Source organism: Micrasema longulum, unplaced genomic scaffold (assembly GCF_059751315.1).
Source record: "Micrasema longulum isolate JH-2025_06_02 unplaced genomic scaffold, ASM5975131v1 h1tg000896l, whole genome shotgun sequence".
NCBI classification, from domain to species: Eukaryota; Metazoa; Arthropoda; class Insecta; order Trichoptera; family Brachycentridae; genus Micrasema; species Micrasema longulum.
In genome coordinates, this window is record NW_028278087.1 from 168,426 (window position 1) to 187,782 (window position 19,357).

A 19,357-nucleotide genomic window follows, 5' to 3' on the forward strand; every position below is an offset into this window, starting at 1 on the left:
GAAACAAAAGTGTTTTTCAGTAATTTTTTAACGGTGGTTGTCTTTTCTGTGTATATTCCTAAAGGTGTAAAATAAGGCATTAAAAAAAGTCTAATTTTTATATTAATTATTGTTTTTTATCTCATTTTTGTTCTCATACATAGAAGTTCCTTTTTTTAAATAAAAACCTTTATTAGCATTGAAAAAACAATACATACATTAAAAAAAATGGAACACTTAAGGTTGAACTTGCCAAAAAAGAGTTTGGCTCTTGTGTTTGGCAAGTTAACAAAATATTATCAAAAAGAAACAAAAAATACAAAACAAAAAGAATATAATAAATTTGAAATTAAACAATTGTAAAAATTGAGAAAATTGAGAAAATTTAACTCTAATAAAAAATATCAAAAATTATTAAATAAAATCACAAAACTTATAAATTGATATACACAGGCACATATTATACAAACATCTTTATTTTCAGAATACGGTTAATGTTAATTATGTTGGGAAGCTTTTCTTTAATTTATCCTTAAATTTACCTTATATTGTATTTTTACATTTTAGGGCAACGTCAAGTCAGTATTGGGTGAATAACACTTACTCATTAAGTTACTGTTGCAATAAATATATATTCTTTAAATATATTATATTTATTGACAATGTTTTACCTGTAAAAATAACACAATGGCGACAAAAAACACTATTTTTAGAAATCGAAATTTGAATTTTTGCAGACCAATGAAAAATAGATTTTTGTATTTTAGATGTTTTCATTATAGTTTCGTGATATTTAAGTTAATATTAGGACATTAATGTATTATAATGTTTGTACTATTTTATGACCAAATAACAATAACACCATAATTCCTTTACATTTTTTTAATGAATTCCAATGATAACCTTTTTTATATGCATTTGCATACACCCGAAAGTTTTTTAATGTGGCTAAAATTTATTTTCGTGACTTTGCTTGTTAATAATCTAGACAATTCAAACCAAAAGAGATAGTTAAAGGAATATAATATTACCGATAATTAAAATAATATTTTATTTAAAAAGTACGTTTTATATATTTTTTTAAAAAACATTTTTTATGTGTTTCTTTGTTTTAATGTTTTATTATACAAATACCTTAACACAAACAACACGCTTTTTTAGGAATAAAAGTGTAATCAAATGATAAAAAATCTGCCTGTGTTGTCGATAAATTCTATCTGCCTTTAGTGATTTATGCTTGTTGAGATTGTTGAGTTGAAAGTGGCTCCACTGTTTTTCTATAACAACAAATAATTTCAATGTACGCAACTTTTTATTTAGTAACCTTAAAGAACAAAATTTTACATATTATGTACTAAATATTGTTTTTCCATTCTTAAACGTCGTGTAAATTATAAGGTAAATCTTGTGTTTTAATCAGGCATGAGGAATTGCTAAATATGAGAATTATGAGTATTTACTGTTTTATTTGCCTGAGTGCACCGGTAGGTGTGTTTTATTTGATTCGCGTTATGATTAACCCTCTTTCGTAGGAACCAATCAATAAACACTTCGCTTCAGATATTTCTCGCGCCTCATAGAACTCTGATTAATTAGACATCTTACTGATTTTATATTTTTCAGGGATGTGCGGCAAATAAGATTGAGTATTTTCAAACACCAGCAATAAAATAAACCATCTTGATTTTGATTCAAACTAATTAATAAAAATATGATTGTAATTTTCGTTAAAAAATAACACTCTTATTTTCCTTTTTCCCCATTTTACTTTTAAAAAATCTTTATTTTATTATTATATAAAAGAACATTTCACGCTATAATATTTTTTTTTATTTTCGTTTTTTTTAACTATTTATGTTTGTGAGTGAAAATGCTTTATGGAAGTTCATTGTAATATTTAGATATATAATTCTTCTGTACGTGTGATGTCACTAAACTCCTCTTAAACGGTAAAACCAATTTTCGTGCGATTTTCAGTGAAATGCTGATCTTTGCGCTGCGCGTGTTCGTTGATATTCAAATTTTCAACAAATCGGTAAAAAAAAGTTAGGAGCATAAGTTTTTTTTTCATTGACCTACCAGGGTTGCATTCAACGAGAATGTATATACAAAAAAAAATGTAAGGATGTTGTTCTTTAGTGTTTTAAAAAAGTTTGTTTTTTAATTTTTACAAACAATATTTGCTTTTTATGGATCCCAATTCTTTCTTTACATTCCTTATAATTTCCTCCAGTTTATTTCTTTTATTCGATTTTCGGTAATACTAAAATAATATTAACTGACATTCAATACGTTTTTGAGAATCCCATTCATGAATAAAGTGCACCCCTGTTAGTGGAAAGAGCTGAGTTCGACATTTGCAAAAAGAATTCTACATTTGAAAATCAATTATTTTATCTTTTTTAATTGAACCATGAAAAGGTACCTAGGTACCTACTTAAATTCAATATTTGAATATTAATAATTTTTAGTTTTGGAATTCAATAATTAACAAATACCTCAGTACGTACTCATCAATTTTTTTTTCCAATCAGGCAAGCCAACGTTAGGGCAGGACAATGTCTGTCGGGTCCGCTAGTTTATTATAGAAAAAAAAAGACGAGTGATACTTTAATCCACAAATTTAGAATATCGTTTGACCGGTTTCATCGCTTTCGCGACATCTTCGTATAAATACATTGAATTTCTTTAAAAAGATACCAGTCCCGAAGATGTCGCAAATGCGATGAAACCGGTCACTAAATATTCCAAATTTTAGGATTAAAGTATCACTCGTCTTTTATTTCTATAATAAATTATCGCCATTTTTCAGTTCCATACTTCCGAGTATTACCACCATCTTTTACAACTATTATTAAATTGTCTTTTAGATTCTTATTTTTAAAAAATATATAGCGTGTAAATAGATAAGTAATCTAATTTCTTAAAAAATATTTTAATAATTGTAGTTTTTATACTTAAGATTATTTTATTTTCGCTGTATTTGTTGTTAGTAAATTAATATTACCTATTTTTAATGCTCATCGCTTTTCACATATACTAAAGCACACCCCTCCCGATGAGATTATTCAGTTGAAGGCGTTTAAAAACGTAAATATAACGATAACAATAATTATCCTCAGTAAAAGGAAGATAATATTACAGGTTTTCATTTCTTGTACGGTTTTTACTATAAATATACATTTGAAACAAAAGAAAGCAAACTAATGATCAATCTTTCATTAAAGATAATAAACTGTTTTTATGCTTGTAAATATGAAAACTAATTTTAGTGATTTTATACAAGTACTTGTCTTAAAAAATAGTTAACTTGATTTTTTAAAGAAAGCAACAGCCATTAAAAAAACAGTATTTGCGAATTAATTGAAACTGTAGGCCAATTGCGTATAGTTTTTTTTACGTATTTTTAAATACTAGTACAATGCCAAAAAATAATACTTGTGTAGGGCTACTCGGTATCACCCCCTTTGCAAAAAAATACAAATAATAATCATGAAGTTAATATAAAATATAAGTTAAATGACGACTACGACCTCTACGACTGAACTGTACAAAAAAACACACCAGTTTGACATAAACTACTTGACTAAAATTGAGACCTTAAAAATTGTGCGCAAAATAACACTGGGAAACATACAAGACGACGACATAATATTAGTCAAAAATGCTGACATACACAAATATAACACCACACAACAACAACACTATCATATTGAAAAAGCAAAGACAAACACAGGACAGTCAAAAATACTACATAATGGACTTAAACACTACAACGACCTACCTTACTACTTGAAAACTTTTACTGGAGACAAATTTAAAATCAATCTGAAAAAGCACATGATGACTGAACTAACTAGACTAGACGAGACATAAAATGACTAGACAATATCAAATTTCTAATGTAACCCTAACGGGTTTTTTAAAATTGTAAATAAATAAAAAAAATAAAAAAAATATATAAATAATTAAAGTTTTTTGTTCACTACGGCTTTTAACGCTAACAGTCAGTTACACAGAACAACCCCAGATTAGTTTTAAACAAGGTAAAATAAATATAATCTCAATGTACATAAAATAAATAATATAAAGTTTTAAAATATTTATATATTTATTTATTTAAAGAAAACAACAGCCATTACAACAAAAATACAACTTTTCCAAGTAAACTGAAATTACAGGCCAATTATAGTTTTCCATATTATATTACTAAATCAAACGCAAAAAAAACTTAACTTGATCTTAAGAAAACCGTTTCGTCTCTACACGGAGTGACCCCAAAAGTCTTTTTTTCTCTTTAAAACACGAGAAAATAAATATACATACTATGAAAGTATTAAATAAAAAAAGATAGTGAAAATTGTTGAATACAGTTAGATCAAATTATAATTATTATTTGCAATTAAGGCTCCGGCATTTTCTTTTCAGTTAATGAGAATATACGAGTTATTCATAGAGTCTTTATTCAATAAAATATACACATTATTACAATATTAATACATTATAAAGAAAACAAAGTATTAAAATATATTTTTTCCCGATAAACTATTCAACAATAGTTTGTCATCGGGTGCTCAGACATTAGTTGTAATTAATAATCAAATAAAAGAGTATAGACATAATACTGTATACGTATAAAATAATTAACGTATATTATTTTGTTTTTGATGCTTTGAAAAATATTATTAAGAAGAAAAAAAGGAGTATATCGATTTCAGATAAAAGAATATACAAATATTTCGGATTCTGGAAAAAGACGCATTCTTTTTATTATTCGTATTTGAAATGCCAAAAAAAACAACAGAGAAATATAACTTTATTTACAGTTTTAAATCAACAAGGGTCTATGAAGTACTGTCGGGTAAAAATATATATTTTTTGTACTTAAAATTTATAATTTTAATTTCCCGCGAAAACAGTTTATTGTATTGGCTTCATTCCTAATACGTTACGATTCGGTTAAATTTTGAACTTTGTTTGTGACCGTTTAAATTTGGATAGAACATCATATTATATTATTACTATTACCATACCTTTATGTAAATATTATTCTGTCCCAAAATGAGTTTGTTGTAACTCCTGGGAGTACAAAAAGAAATTGTATGATTTTATAAATAAAAAAAAACAAAATAAAACAACATCGTCACGATTGTCAAGGCCAAATATGTCGCGTTTTCTGTAAAAACATGTTTTTAATAATTTTATTTTAAAAATTATGCATAAAAACATTTCTCCTCAATATCCATACTGATTTTGAAAATACAATTGAGTTTTCTAAATACATTTCACAGGTTTTTTTTCTGTATTCATAGTATGTTATGTTTCCCTATTGTTACGGCCGCGTAGTCATGGAGGGATTCGAATTTTAATTTTATCGATGAGTTAAGAAACAGCTAAATTGTTATCGACTATTTTGTAAAGGAACACCCTGTACATGATGGTTCTTCGAGATTGCAAGGTATATTTTGTGAAGTAGTGCAGCTTCTTTATAGTTATTGAAATGTATATTTTGTCGATAATTTAGGTGCTAGGTGCATAAAAAAATAGCATGCTCATATGTAATAATCCATAAGGGGATTTAAATTAGTGTCAAATTAAAATGTTGTTTATATTCTGCGTAGAATTATAACTATATGAACTAAGGTGTCTCTTTTCACTCGGTGGAACCGAAATATGTATATTTTGTCATTCTCGTGACAACCTTAAGGCTGTAGTTTGGTAAAACGAACGCAAAATTAGAAAATCATACGATTTTGCCATTTTAAAACAAATGTCTTTTTTTAACCGCGCAATAATAAAAAAAATAAAAAACATGAATTAGATAAAAACAGTATTTTTAAAATGTATTTCTGTTAAAAAATATACTTACAAGTTTTATGTAACTAAAATATAATTTATTTTTGACCGGCAGATTACGTCATTTCAAATTTAGACTGATCTTAAGTATCTGGGATCTCAAAAAAAAAAAGTTTTGAACGAAAATTTGTTTCAATAATTTAAAGATAACAAATTGAATATGAAAGTGGCCGAAGCCAAAATTAATTTTTTTGATTTTGAAAAGAAAAATAAGCATTTTAAATCACATTTTTTTTTATGACATTTTCCTTTATTTTTACTTAAAATTATGCCTTCGGTAATACTTAAAAAAAAAAAAAAAATTGAATTACTTTAGTTGAAACCTTTTTTATAGAACTGTATTCTCTTTTTTTGAAAAAAGTAGATAATTCTGGTTGTAATATTCAATTTAAAACAATATCTTATTGACTTGATGACCTTCAGACCAGCCCTTACCGAAAACGATTAGAGACTACAGCCTCAAAGCACATTGGTAATCATGTTTTAAAAGCTTACTTTATGAATACGTCCTTATAAGCTTTTTATCGGCGCTCTGTACAGACTACTATTTATATTTTCTATCCCCCTTAGTAAATCGCTCTCGTACTCCGCCGAGCGTAATGGCACTCAATAAAGATGCTCAAATACAATAGTAATATAATATTTATCTAGTAAGAACAAGCCTTTTGGATTTCACAAAGTACCCTCAATTTATTTAGCGCAACTCTCGATACTGTTACGATATGGACAAAGAAAATCTCCGTTGTCTAAGAAGCCACTACGTATCTCTCTCTTCCCCGCGTGAAAAACAGAATCGGCTGCCTCTACTTTTATATGCATTTAATCAACGCGATTCTATCTCTTTCTGTTGTATTTTCCAGCTCCGAGCTGAAACAAGATAACGTGATATCATTGTGTTTATGCACAGCCGCCCGTCTCGCTCTGGTACTGCGGCAATTTCAGCTAAAGAAAGAGACACCGAATGTACCTAGTAGTATGCACTTTGAAACGAACAGATTTATCCCTCTTATCGCGTGTAAAACAAGTCGTTGCCGTAAAAAGGCGAAAGGCAATTTTCGCGGCTGGTAGTTTTTCCGACCGTCAACGACGCGCCTTTTTATCATTTTATCGACTCCGCGAAGTACTCGATTCCGCGGATATAGATTTAAGTTTATAATTTAACAAACGTGCGAATGAGACAGGAGATGTTGTGTCTCTTTCCCACCCCCAGTTCAAGGTTACCTTATTGCGCAGCGAAAGGTTAAATTAATGCTCGTTTGTATGTAATTGAAAATAGCTGCACATAGTAATAGCAGACACCGACACCAACACCCACACCAACACCAACACACCCACACCCCTACACACATTTCTGCTGAAATTGTTAGTATTTGGGGTCGCTTAGTATTTGTAGATAGTGTAGTACCGAGTCCCGTGTGAGGGTGTTTATGGTTGTATTTTTCACCAAAAAAAATATTGCATTGAGGTGCTTCAGGAAAGATTTCATAAAAAATCTTCGTCGTCTAAATTTGTTGCAACAGAGAAGGAAAAATATTTTCTGATGGAAATTTGGAAATCTAGGCATTTACAGCGCTTGTGATCTGTCATTTTATTATTTTTGTTTTTTTTTCCATACAAAATACACTTTAGAAAAATACATCTTAAAATTAAGCTATAACATGAATTGGAAAAAATGCCCACAAAGACTACAGCGTCTGATCGTGGGCCATCCCTTTTTTAATTATTAAATAGTTTATAGCACATATATATGGTATCACATGACCATGAAAAGAAAAGAAAAGAAAAGAATAGAAAAGAAAAATAAAAGAAAAACCAAATTAACATATGCTGAAATTACGAAAATATGCTTTATTTGCAGTATGCATTTATTTTTAATTTGAACAATTGTTATTAATTTGCTGGTTTTAGTGTCCACTTTACACACTGTGTATCCTTCACCATTCTGCCTATGTTACATAGTGTGGAAGGGGGCTACTTAAACCAACCAATGACAGCTTACCCACCACATACCGCACACCGCATCTGAGGACATAAGTCTCCTTGGCGGTGCCCACATACACGGAAAATTTGCTCGTTGTCAAACGAGAAAAGCTGCCCGAAGGAGCTCTCTGAAATCTGGTAGCCTTAGCATCTTTGTGCTGAAAGAAAGTAATCCAGAAGTACATAATATGTACTTCATTGGATTGAGAAGAGAGGGAAGTGAATTCTTCACTGACTGGGATTAAATTGATTGGACATCATCAATTCGCCGAAATGATTACAAAACTTTTTAAAAGCCTTGAAATTCTTTTTAGAAGCCACCAGATCTGTATATCCGACAGGACCTATAACAGGGCCACGGATAGTAGCGAGAAGCTCCATTCGGTAATCATAGAGAAGGGGAAAGGGACAAGACCACAGGATGTGTTCAGAAGATTGGTTAGGATATCCGCAGCAGCACGAAGGAGAGTCAACAATATTAAAAACAAATAATTTTTGATTAAATTTACCATGACCTGATAAAAACTGCGTAGTCCAGTGATCGGGGATAACCCAAGACGATTCTAGGCGCTGACGGATCGAAGGAAAAAAAAGAAAGGTAACCCTCCCTGAAGAGGAAGATTCCCATCGCGATTGCCAAGCATTAAGAAGAGCATTTAAAGTCATTTTTTTAATATTTGATTGAGACATTCGTTCAGTTGGGAGTAGACGGACGCCACCAATAACAGAGGAACGCCTTCTTTTTAGGTGGAAATTTGCAGATCGTCGCTGAACCTCCAGATCTAAAGGAAACAAGCCCGTTAGAACCGGGAGTGCATCCGTTGAGCATGTCCTATATGCTCTAGAAAGAGCCAGAAGAGGTTGCCTTTGTCCGCTTAAAATAATTCGCCTGAAATATTGCAACTCACATCGGTGTGCCCAACAGCCAGCTGCATAGCATACGATACCTAGGAAAATGGATTTATAATAGACCGTTGAAGTTTCAAAAGACAATCCCCAGCTGGCTCTGGCCAAGCGTGCAACTTTGTGGAAAGCCATCTTTCCCAAATTTACGGCTTTCCTAGCATGGGAAGTGTAAGATAAATTTCTTTCAAGGATTACACCAAGGTTTGAAACCGAATTTGACGCTCGAATAGAAGTGCCCATAAATTTGATTGAAGGGGGACACACAAAATTACCTTTTAAAAGTGAGAATTGAGTTTTTTGAGGAGCAAAACTTAGTTTATTTCGAATACCCCAATCGGATACTTTATTTAATGCATTAGCTGCGTCACCCTCCAGAGATCTGCGGCTATTGCCCTCAATCAAAATACATCCATCATCGGCAAAAGCCTGAATCATACATGATGAAGGAAGGGGAAGTTCGAGAAAATCATCAAACAATATATTCCACAAAAGTGGTCCCAAAACAGAGCCTTGAGGACAGCCACATGAAATCTCACGGGATAAAAGTGAACTGCCACCGGGATACACAACGTTTCGATTTGAAAAATAGCTTATTATAATTTTAAACAAGTTTGCAGGTATTTGTCGAAGACGTAGCTTGGAAAGAATCATTGGCCACCAAGCATGGTCGAAGGCACCTGAGATATCAAGTAAAATAATGAGAACATATTTTTTGTTTGAATTATTAACAAAATTGCTTATCGAAATTATAGCATCTTCAGTAGAAATATTGGATCTGAACCCAAATTGCTTAGCGTTTATCGGTTGAGTTACATTTAAGTGAGACTCAAGTCTGTTACATATTAGCCGTTCCAGTATTTTTCCCAGAATAGGCAAAAGGGTGATTGGTCTGTACGCTTTAGGATCAGTACTTGGCCGATCGCAGCGCTTAGGAATAATTTTCATCAATCCTGTTTTCCAGCAATCTGGGAAGACACCTTCGGAAAGGCAAATATTAAACATGGTAAGGAGTTCAAATGGGGCCAAGGACCAGCACCTTTTTACAAGCGCGGGATCAATTCGATCTAGACCAGATGCTTTATTTAGATTGAGATTGGAGACGATTTTTCCAACTTCTAATGAAGAGATAGGTAGTGACGATGAAGTGAGCGGAATTGTTAATGCATGTTCTCTAATCTGTGCATGATGAAGAGAATCTGAAGCTATGTCATCAGAAGGGATAAGTGCATCAAGCAGAGCTGAAGCCGTGTCTACTGCAGTGAGTGTAATGACACCGGTCAAAGGATGTTTAATACCAGTAATGGGCTTATCTTGCAATTTATTAGAGGAAATAAATTTGTATAGAGCACCCCAGGGATCAGATTTTGAAAGTTGATTTACTAGGTGGCGCCAACATAGTGTTTTGGCTTTATCTATTGCAGTTTTGTATTGATTGTCTGCCATTCTAAAATTAGCATGTAGTAAAGACAATGTTAAAGGATTACAACCAGTTCGGCGACCCCTACCGAGAGCTCTTCGTGCACGATTTGAAAGTGTTTTTAATGCCGAAAGATTGGGATTCCACCATTTGTGGCGAGTCAAAGGAGGAAGGGAAGTTCGTCCTAGCGCATTATCTGCACAATCAATTATCGCTTGAGTTATACAAGACGCCACTTCCTGAACTCCAATGTCCATTCTAGCTATTCGATCCATTTGATTCGTGAACTGAGCGTCGAAGTTTGACCAGTTTTCAGTTTTTGATCGAAAACGCGATGGGATTGGTGTTGTAAAAGAATTAGAAACGTCACAATAATCAAAAGTGATTAGGTTGTGATCACTGCAAGATACTCCATCATGCACAGTCCAATTGGAGAACTTTGAGCGAAGATTTCCAGATACCAGAGTAATGTCAATATATGAAAATCCCATAACAAAAGAGAAAGTAGGAGGACAAGACGGATCATTTAAAACACTTAGGTCGAATCGGGATATGAAATCCTCACAAACTTCTCCTCGCTTTGACTTAAGGTCCATGCCAACTCTAGGGCTCCAAATGGCTGACTCTGCATTGACATCGGCACCGAAAATTATAGATTTCCCTGATAAGGCCATTAAAATTTTCTCTAACTGGTCCAGATAGGGTTCAATTGGGTCACTGTATTTAAAGTATGCTGATATAATATAAAAAGATATGTCTCGAAAGGATATTTCGACAACAGAAAATGTTTGTGATGACAGATGGTTTAAAAATAAATATGATATTTGTGGATTGAAAAATATAATCGAAGCTAATGGAGGATTCAGTGGGGAAATGCATTCAGCAAAACGCGTATTTGGACCGAGTCCTTTAGTAGACCCACCAAATGCATATGGTTCTTGTAAAATAATTAAATCCAGTTTATAAGTAACCGCAAGTTCTCTCACTTCAGCGGTAGCGGCTTTGGCACGTCCAACGTTCAGCTGTCCAAATTTAACAGCCATAGTCGATTGTGGCTAAGTCCCTTAGTAAGGCCGCTTTGTATGCTGGACAGTCTTTATCTCCAGTCGGGTGATTTGCAGGTCGATTAAATTTTGTGCATGTAGCGCAAATCGGAATGTCATTATTTTTAGGACAATCAACACGACTGTGTCCTTCTGTGGCGCAGTGGGAACATCGATTTGCTTCTTTACAGAACTTAAAGGAGTGTCCGATTATTTGACACTTTGAACAGATTGTGAGCCCCAAGAAGTCACGTACACGGCAAACAGTCCAGTCAACATAAACTCTTTCTTGAGTAACGAGTTGATGTCTTACAGCGGCGGGTACTTCATACACTCGGTGGCAAGTGGAGCCTGTACGAGGACCTGCTAGATGACTTAGTCGACATCCTTCAATCAGGCTAGCTACCTCAACGTCAGTTTGTTGGGAAATATCCGAGAGAGCATTTTGAAGAAAATAGTTGTCAGTTATTTCCCTAGGGACATTAAAAAATATTACCCTTGGTAATCTTTTCATTGGTAACCGTGCACTCAGTTTGCTTAAAGACGCCAGAGCTGGGGCTTTCATGAGCTTATCTTGTTCCAATTGAGTTGCTGTATGAATTAAAACACCCCTATTTCGGATGCTTTTAAGTCCCGAACCAACCAATCAACCAACCAATAACAGGTCAAAACGCATGTTTCCATCCAAAATCGTTTTGCCTCTCTGTTGCAACAAATTTAGATTCAAATAACTCCCTAGGGATGAAGTCCAGTCTGTCTACAAACATTTAGACGTAATCAAAACTTGTATCTTTATCATAATCATAAAACCCTTATCAGCACTGAAAATGCATAGGGCACTGCATTTTTAAATCAATCGCAGCAAATCTTGATAATCTGTTACATGAAGGTACGGTGATTAGTCTTACGCTTTATATGACATTATATGAAAAATATCTATACTATAATGAAATAGAAATCTACGTCTTGCATATTAAGGATACAGATAATTAATTTGTGTTTTATGTTATTTTTAAGATTTAGGTGTATTTAGATTAATTATTAATTAATCGTATTGTAATATTAATAAGTTAACTTAAGATAATTTGGAAATTTGCCATCCAAACAAGTAGAATAAAATATAGTCCCTTTACTTTTACCTGGGCCCTGATTACAATAGAAAGTTAAAATTTATCTTTAATTTTATCCACCAAGTAAAATTTAGTTTTCCGTATGAAAAGCAGAATATGCATACATTTTTTTCTTTTGAACATATAAAATATAAGTTACCCCGACGAAGATACCATAATGTTTATTCAAATATACTTATTTTCATACACAAATCGGTATTTTTCTTTACAGACAGTCGAAGATAACTCTGTTAACTTCCCATTGTAATCGAGGCCCTGAAGCGTATAACTGATCATATTACCTGCATGTAACAAATAATTGAGGCACTTTGCGGTTGGTGTTCCAAAGCAACACCATTGGGTGCGGAAAGAGAATGATGATAATGATGATGGATAATTTTCGGTACATTTTTTATCCTAAACTGAGCGCAAATTCCAATCCGACGCCCCGCGCATGCGCAGAGACTCATGCCTGGGCAGTTTGAAAGTAAAGTAAATAAACACTTGTTGTTTTTGCGTAGCTAATTTATTTTTTAACCCCTCGGTGAGTAATCCTCAAGTCTGCAGTCTAGATGTCTAAACGTCTCTTGATACTCAGTACACACGCAGTTTGTTAGGTGCTGATTGTTGATTGCAGATAGCATCCACCTTACCCCGAAACCCTAACGCCTCCTACCCTCGCTAGAAATGGCTGTACTTGAACGACGCATGTTTATAATTCATATCCAAAACAAACTTCGTGATGTTCCATTTTGATTGATGATATACATATTTTACTTATGTTCACCTCGTGGTCTAATTGTTATTATTTGCATATCATGCAAGAGGTTTCGGATTGAATTCCCTACATGATTCACGTAAAAAAAAATTGAAAATGTCTTTTTACAACTAGGACTAGCACTAGCACTTGAAGTGTATGACAGGTTACCACACCTTCATGTTACAAAAATCATCAAAATATGCTGCGTTTGGTGTAGCAATGCAGTTCCCTATAGATCATTTGGAGCGGAAAGGAAATCAATTAATGAAAATATGCTAATTTCCAATCAATTAAGCGATCAATTATGATTTATGTACTCTTAAGCGTGTTGTCCAGATGTTTATTGAAACATATATTTATGTTATAATTTTTTATTTTTGTTTTTGCTACTGTCCCTCTTTCCATTATGTTGTATCCCAACTCAATACGTGGCTCTTGACCTCATAGAGTAAGGCATACGTTATTATTTTTTTGTTTTAATAAATAAATTACATAATTGCCGAGGCCTAATAAAACGAAATTCTCTTTTTTTAATTTTGGAAAATGACTTGAATGAATGAAAATTTTCTTTTATTCCCATAAGTTATAAATGTATATATATATATGCATGTGCATGTGTATGTATTTCTGTATATTTATATATGTTAATGTATTTAATATCTTACTGTATACCCATATACCTATGTTGGTACATTTCCTTATTTTAACTTATTATTGTGTCTTTTAGAATTAACATGTGTTATTCCTTTTTTAAATTCATTTATGTACTTATTTTACCCTGCTCCACTTGAATGTATTGCTTATAAATGTAAAAGCCCATAGGACGTATAAATAAAAAAATTAAATTGATGGTTACCGTAAAATGACTACATATTATAAAATCAAAGTAAACCAGTCATCTGAAATTTGGCTACCGAACGTTGAAGAGTTGACTGTGAAGGGCCACCACGCGTACCGTAAAATGGGTGCAATGCGCGCAAAGTTTGCACTAACGAATACTCATTTTGATATTAATAAAATTTTATCATTTCAACGTGCTATTCAATTGTTTAACTTGCCATGGTTATTGGGCATAAGTAATTGAATTATTAAAAAAATATTTGACTGATGTCATCAAAACAAAATGGCCGCCACGGGCCTTCATAATCTACTCGCGCCAATTGACAAACCCTTTACATACTAGGAAAAAACTTTTGTATGCCTAAGCAAAGCAATAAATAAAAAATACGCACCCACCCGTCTGTACATACGTGTTCACCTGTTGTGCCTACCTCTAAACTTCGGATCTTTCGCTCGACAGCGGCTCGGGGCGGCTTAAAGGTTACAGGGTGCTCTCCCTACCCTTCCACCCACACCGGGACAACCCGAGCCCTCGTTTACCGGCTAATCCATGACGAGGGGTTAAACACTCGCTTTGTAAGCTACACATTGAATGTGCCAACTATAGACCGCCATAAGAGAAAGGTGCTGAAGGGTAGTCCTACCGGCTTGCGGTTGTCATTTCAAATTTGCACCGGCGACAAAATATAATCTAAATCAATAATATGTTTTTTAAGCTTTGCCATAAAACATTTTCTTTATAGTGGTAAGTTATAAGTTATTTGTACCTTGCTTTTGTTTTATCGAATATTTTTATATTTTTCTTGAAATTCTATTCAGTAGACTTCAACTTTCTTCCACCGAAGATAATAATAAAAATAAAAACAAAATCAGAAATCATAAAATGAAAGTTTGAAATATTGCACTAAGAAAATAGTAATAAATGTTTGACACAATCATAATTATCATAAATATTTTTTTTTGTCTATCCTATCACTATAATTCTTTTCCAACGAATCAAATCGTATTCATTAAAGATCCCCAACACAAAACTATAAGGAAAAATAAATAAAAGCTCTCAAGAAAGAGGCACAAAGCTACACGATCAACAGTCTTGATAACAAAATTTAGTAACATTACATGCAAACTACAAGCACCGCCATCGATGAATTTGCGGATTGTACTGAAAATTGAGCACGAATAACATAATGATTTAAAAAAACAAATAACAAATAAGCCAATCACAGGTTTTCACAAGCACCACATTAAGATAATAATATTCTCAAACTGTAAGGAGTGTAGGTATGTTGTTGGACCAAACAACATATCTACGGTCATCTGCAGGGTTATTCTGTCACAATTTCGTTTCGTAAGTCCATCTCCATCTCATAATGCAATCAAATCCATATTTCGCCTTCGTTCCCTCTCATACGATACGAATGAATTTACGAAACGAATTAGTTACAGCATAAGGCCACTGCATACCAACGTGTTCCGGTAAGCTCATTCTAAAATTGTAAAAAGTTTTTTTTATTAATATGATTTTAAATATTTTTTAAGCAAAATTAGTTTATGAGTCCTCCTCCTTAGGGAAACCTGTTCTAAAGAGGACTGTTCAGTGTTCAAAATGATTTTTTTTAAATATATATTTCACATGTCATTAAATATTTTTTTTTATTTCTTCTATCTTAATTTTCTTCAACCTGATTTTAATATTTTTTTGTGAAATATTGTTTTATATCAGTTAATTTAATTTAATGTGAAAACATACCAAACAATTTAACAGAAAAATAATCCTTGCAGCTTTATCCAAATGTTTTGATAAAGGGAGGAATATTGACGCGGTATGATTTCTTGTCCTTGTCATACATTCATGTTCGCGAGCAAGGGTATGACAATATCCATCTCCAAATCTGTATAGCAGAATATTTTTTGCGTATATTAGGCATATCTCATGCACATCAAAGCCTTCAACATATCTGTTGATGGGCTTCTTATTGGTACCTCGAAAATAACTTTTATGATGCCTTTTTGTACTTGAATAATATAAGTTTAGAGCCCAATCGACTTGTATTGAAAGTATGTTTGTTTAATTCATTTTACTATGTATTTTTTATTGTTAATTATTATGCCCGTATAAAGCCATAACGCACACCATGGTTTGAAATCGACAAGCAATCAAAATTGAACATCTCTCTAATATCAAGAATGAGAAAATGACATTGTCTCGTTGCCTCCCACTTATCGAGAATAGGTGTCTTTACTTCGGCAATGTGTCTTTGTGAAAATGACGATGAGACATTAGATCATCTGTTCTTTGACTGTCCCCTCTACAACAGAAGAGAATTCCTTCAAAATATTTGTAAAGAATATAATACGTTCCCGCTTAACGTAAAATTTTTACTCGCCCAGAATGATTTGGATACTTTTTTACTTCTGACTAAATTCTTAAGGACAAATAATAAAAATATTTGAATTTGTTTAAAATTATTTGCCAAATTTAAATAATAAGTCTAATTGAATGTCCCTCTTTACTTTTGGCCCAAAATTTCATGTAATGTTTACGTTTAATTTAGACAGTAATAATAGTTTATTGTCACATAACTCTTTCATACTGATTTTAACTACCTCACATTATATTATATTTTTTCGTAGGTATGGTTTTTTTTTGTCGTTCACTGAAGCGTATATTCTTTAAATTTCTTATTCTTGTTTCTAAGAGCCAAAATCACTCGCAAACGAGTGGAGGCGTATTTAATAAAAAAATTAAAAAGCCATAATGGCTTTATACGGGCACAGCCTTAAAAGCCTTAATAAGTTCATAAATATATAAACGAATAATATTTTGAATTAATAAATCAATATACTGAATATCAGTATTACCGAGTATTATTTTTTTACATTTCAATGTCACACAAATATATTTATTTATTCATTCAAAATTACACTCATTTAAATATAGTTGAACTTATTAAGATTTTTTAGGCTATGCCTGTGTCAAGCCATAATAAATAACAATAAAAAATACATAGTAAAATTAACTAGATTCAAATATAATGACATGTTTTGCAATATAAAAAAATCCAGAAAAAAAGGTGTAGGTAATAAATAATAAAATTCCAAAGAATACAATTTAAAAAATATAATCAGACATAAATATTAAAATGTAAATTATACAAATTTAAATTTATACATAATCAAATATACAAAATAACAGTATCATGAAAATCGACAAAATAAAAGTATAATAGTAAAATATAGTAGTATTAAAAAAATAAAAATAGCGTCATTGAAATCAATAGAAAAATAATATATACATAAAAACATAATTGAAATGATAATTGAAATATGGTTTCTATAAACTCACTATACTATACATATAAAACATACATTATTTTAATTAGACTTATAAGCAGTAAAATTAACCCATGACTGAAAAAAAGTCTTATTTCAGCAAATATTGTTTTTGTTGGCAGGCCGGTGACTTCACCTTGGCTACTTTTTTCCCTTGTCTTATAACTACGGTCGACATACTATACCGGCTTATCTTGACGAGGGGTTAAAAAGCTTTCGCCTTATAAAATTACACATTAAATTTATGTTGCATTTAGATAAACCTGCTTTTCAGACGAATTAAAAGGTTTTCATATTAACCCACCCTCGTCTGTATAGCTCCTGTCTTACGCGTAATTATTATATTTCTATTGAGAAAGGATGCTCTTGACATTTTTTTCGGATAAAAATGAAGAACCGATAACGCGAAAATAAAATAATCTATCTTACGTCTGAATCGCCTCTAGGTTGAGGGTCGCGATAAAATTATGAAATGTAATACGAGTATATTATAATATATTCATATGATATTATTGTGATTCTTAAATGCGATCTATTACTGTCAGAAATCTGCACCATCAAGTAATTGCGTTTTACAGAGAAGGCAATAAATTATTTGTTTTACCCATACTAAATAAGAAATAGAAGATTGCTTTTGAAATAAATATTCGCTAATTTGAATTATCTTCATCGGTAACCTGTAATTGAACATACGTTTTTTTTTTATTGTCACTATATTGTATGTTTCATAAAGATATTTACTTTATAGATAAATTTGAAGATATCTGTTAACTTCCCATTGGGATACTGGCCCCCCGGTATGGACAATTGCGAGTGTTTTTCCCCCATTCCCGTTTCCCAACAAACTTTGTACGTTTTAATTCTATAAAAATACACTGAAGAGAAATTACTAGGTATCTCAACCGAGAGGAAGGAATTATTGAAGAATGTGGAAACCTTGGCATTAACAGAGCTTATTACCTGTCATTAATAGTTTAAGTGATCGCTTTACACGATGTCACGTTCTCCACTCTGCATAATGTTTGCGATTTTCACCTCATTACAATTTTCAGTACTTGTATATACGTAACTAGTCAAAGCAGGCGAGCTTTCACATTATTAAATATTTCCTTAGAGGCGACATCTGTTCTCTTTAAATGAAATCGTTATGAGGGATAAAATTCAAGTTGTTTAACTTACGATTTAGATACTTTTTAAACATAATCGAAAATATAGTTTACGGCAGCAGCAAAAGGTTTAATCGTTAATCCTTATATACATTTTTGTAGCGTTTTTTTTCCTCTCTTTTTATTTCTTCATAATCATTCATATGTACACATGTACAATTACTAATAATCCTTTCACTGTGACTTGATGAAATTTATGCAGTTTATAAATAACCCTTAAACAAGCAGTGCTACATGCATGATTGTGGGATTTATCCTTTGGTGACTTATATGAAGGGCGTCGGAGTTACGAAATTTTAAAATAACGATAACTATAATCTAATCTAACGCTGTCAAATTGATGAAATCACCATAATGAATACAAGTAAATACAGTTTTTGCTACCTTTCGTGTTTGCAATATGGTCATGAAGATGAATGATAATATCCGACAAAGGGTATCCATATAATTGGCCTAACTCGCGGTAAAAGTAGTAGAGATGAATTCAGTTGAAATCGCGATGTATAAAATTGAACATTTTAAAATAGTAACTCTTTTATTGTTCGAAAAAATAAGAGGATTTATCATGTAAAATCAACAAATAACACCTCGTAATTATGCCAGAATTTTGCCATATTTAAACAAAAGCATTGAGTTTATACAACTAATATATCTTTGATGGTTGGACACAAGAGTAAAACTGCATTTTTGTTCTTTTTGTGATTTATATGTGAAAATATTCCTTATAAATGTCTGCATCAATGGTATTAACAGTACACTTCTGTGACTACTCAAAACATAAATGAACAACTTTTTGCTTATTAAACTTTGGTTTTGATACAATAAGTATGCTAATTTGTGTCATATTTTCAGTGGCACAAATAGTACAAGATGGAATATAAGTAGACTCATTTCTATCATTCATTGAGTAGTACAAATAGTATTAGTTAGTTCTAGAAGTATAAGTTGACTCATTTCTGTCCCATATT

General features: G+C 32.0%; 1 protein-coding gene across 2 annotated transcripts in view; it reads left to right on the forward strand.

The window, feature by feature from the left end:
• LOC148278305 (uncharacterized) overlaps window positions 1-19,357 on the forward strand; it is a 396,029-nt gene that overhangs the window by 132,070 nt on the left and 244,602 nt on the right. The window lies entirely within an intron of this gene.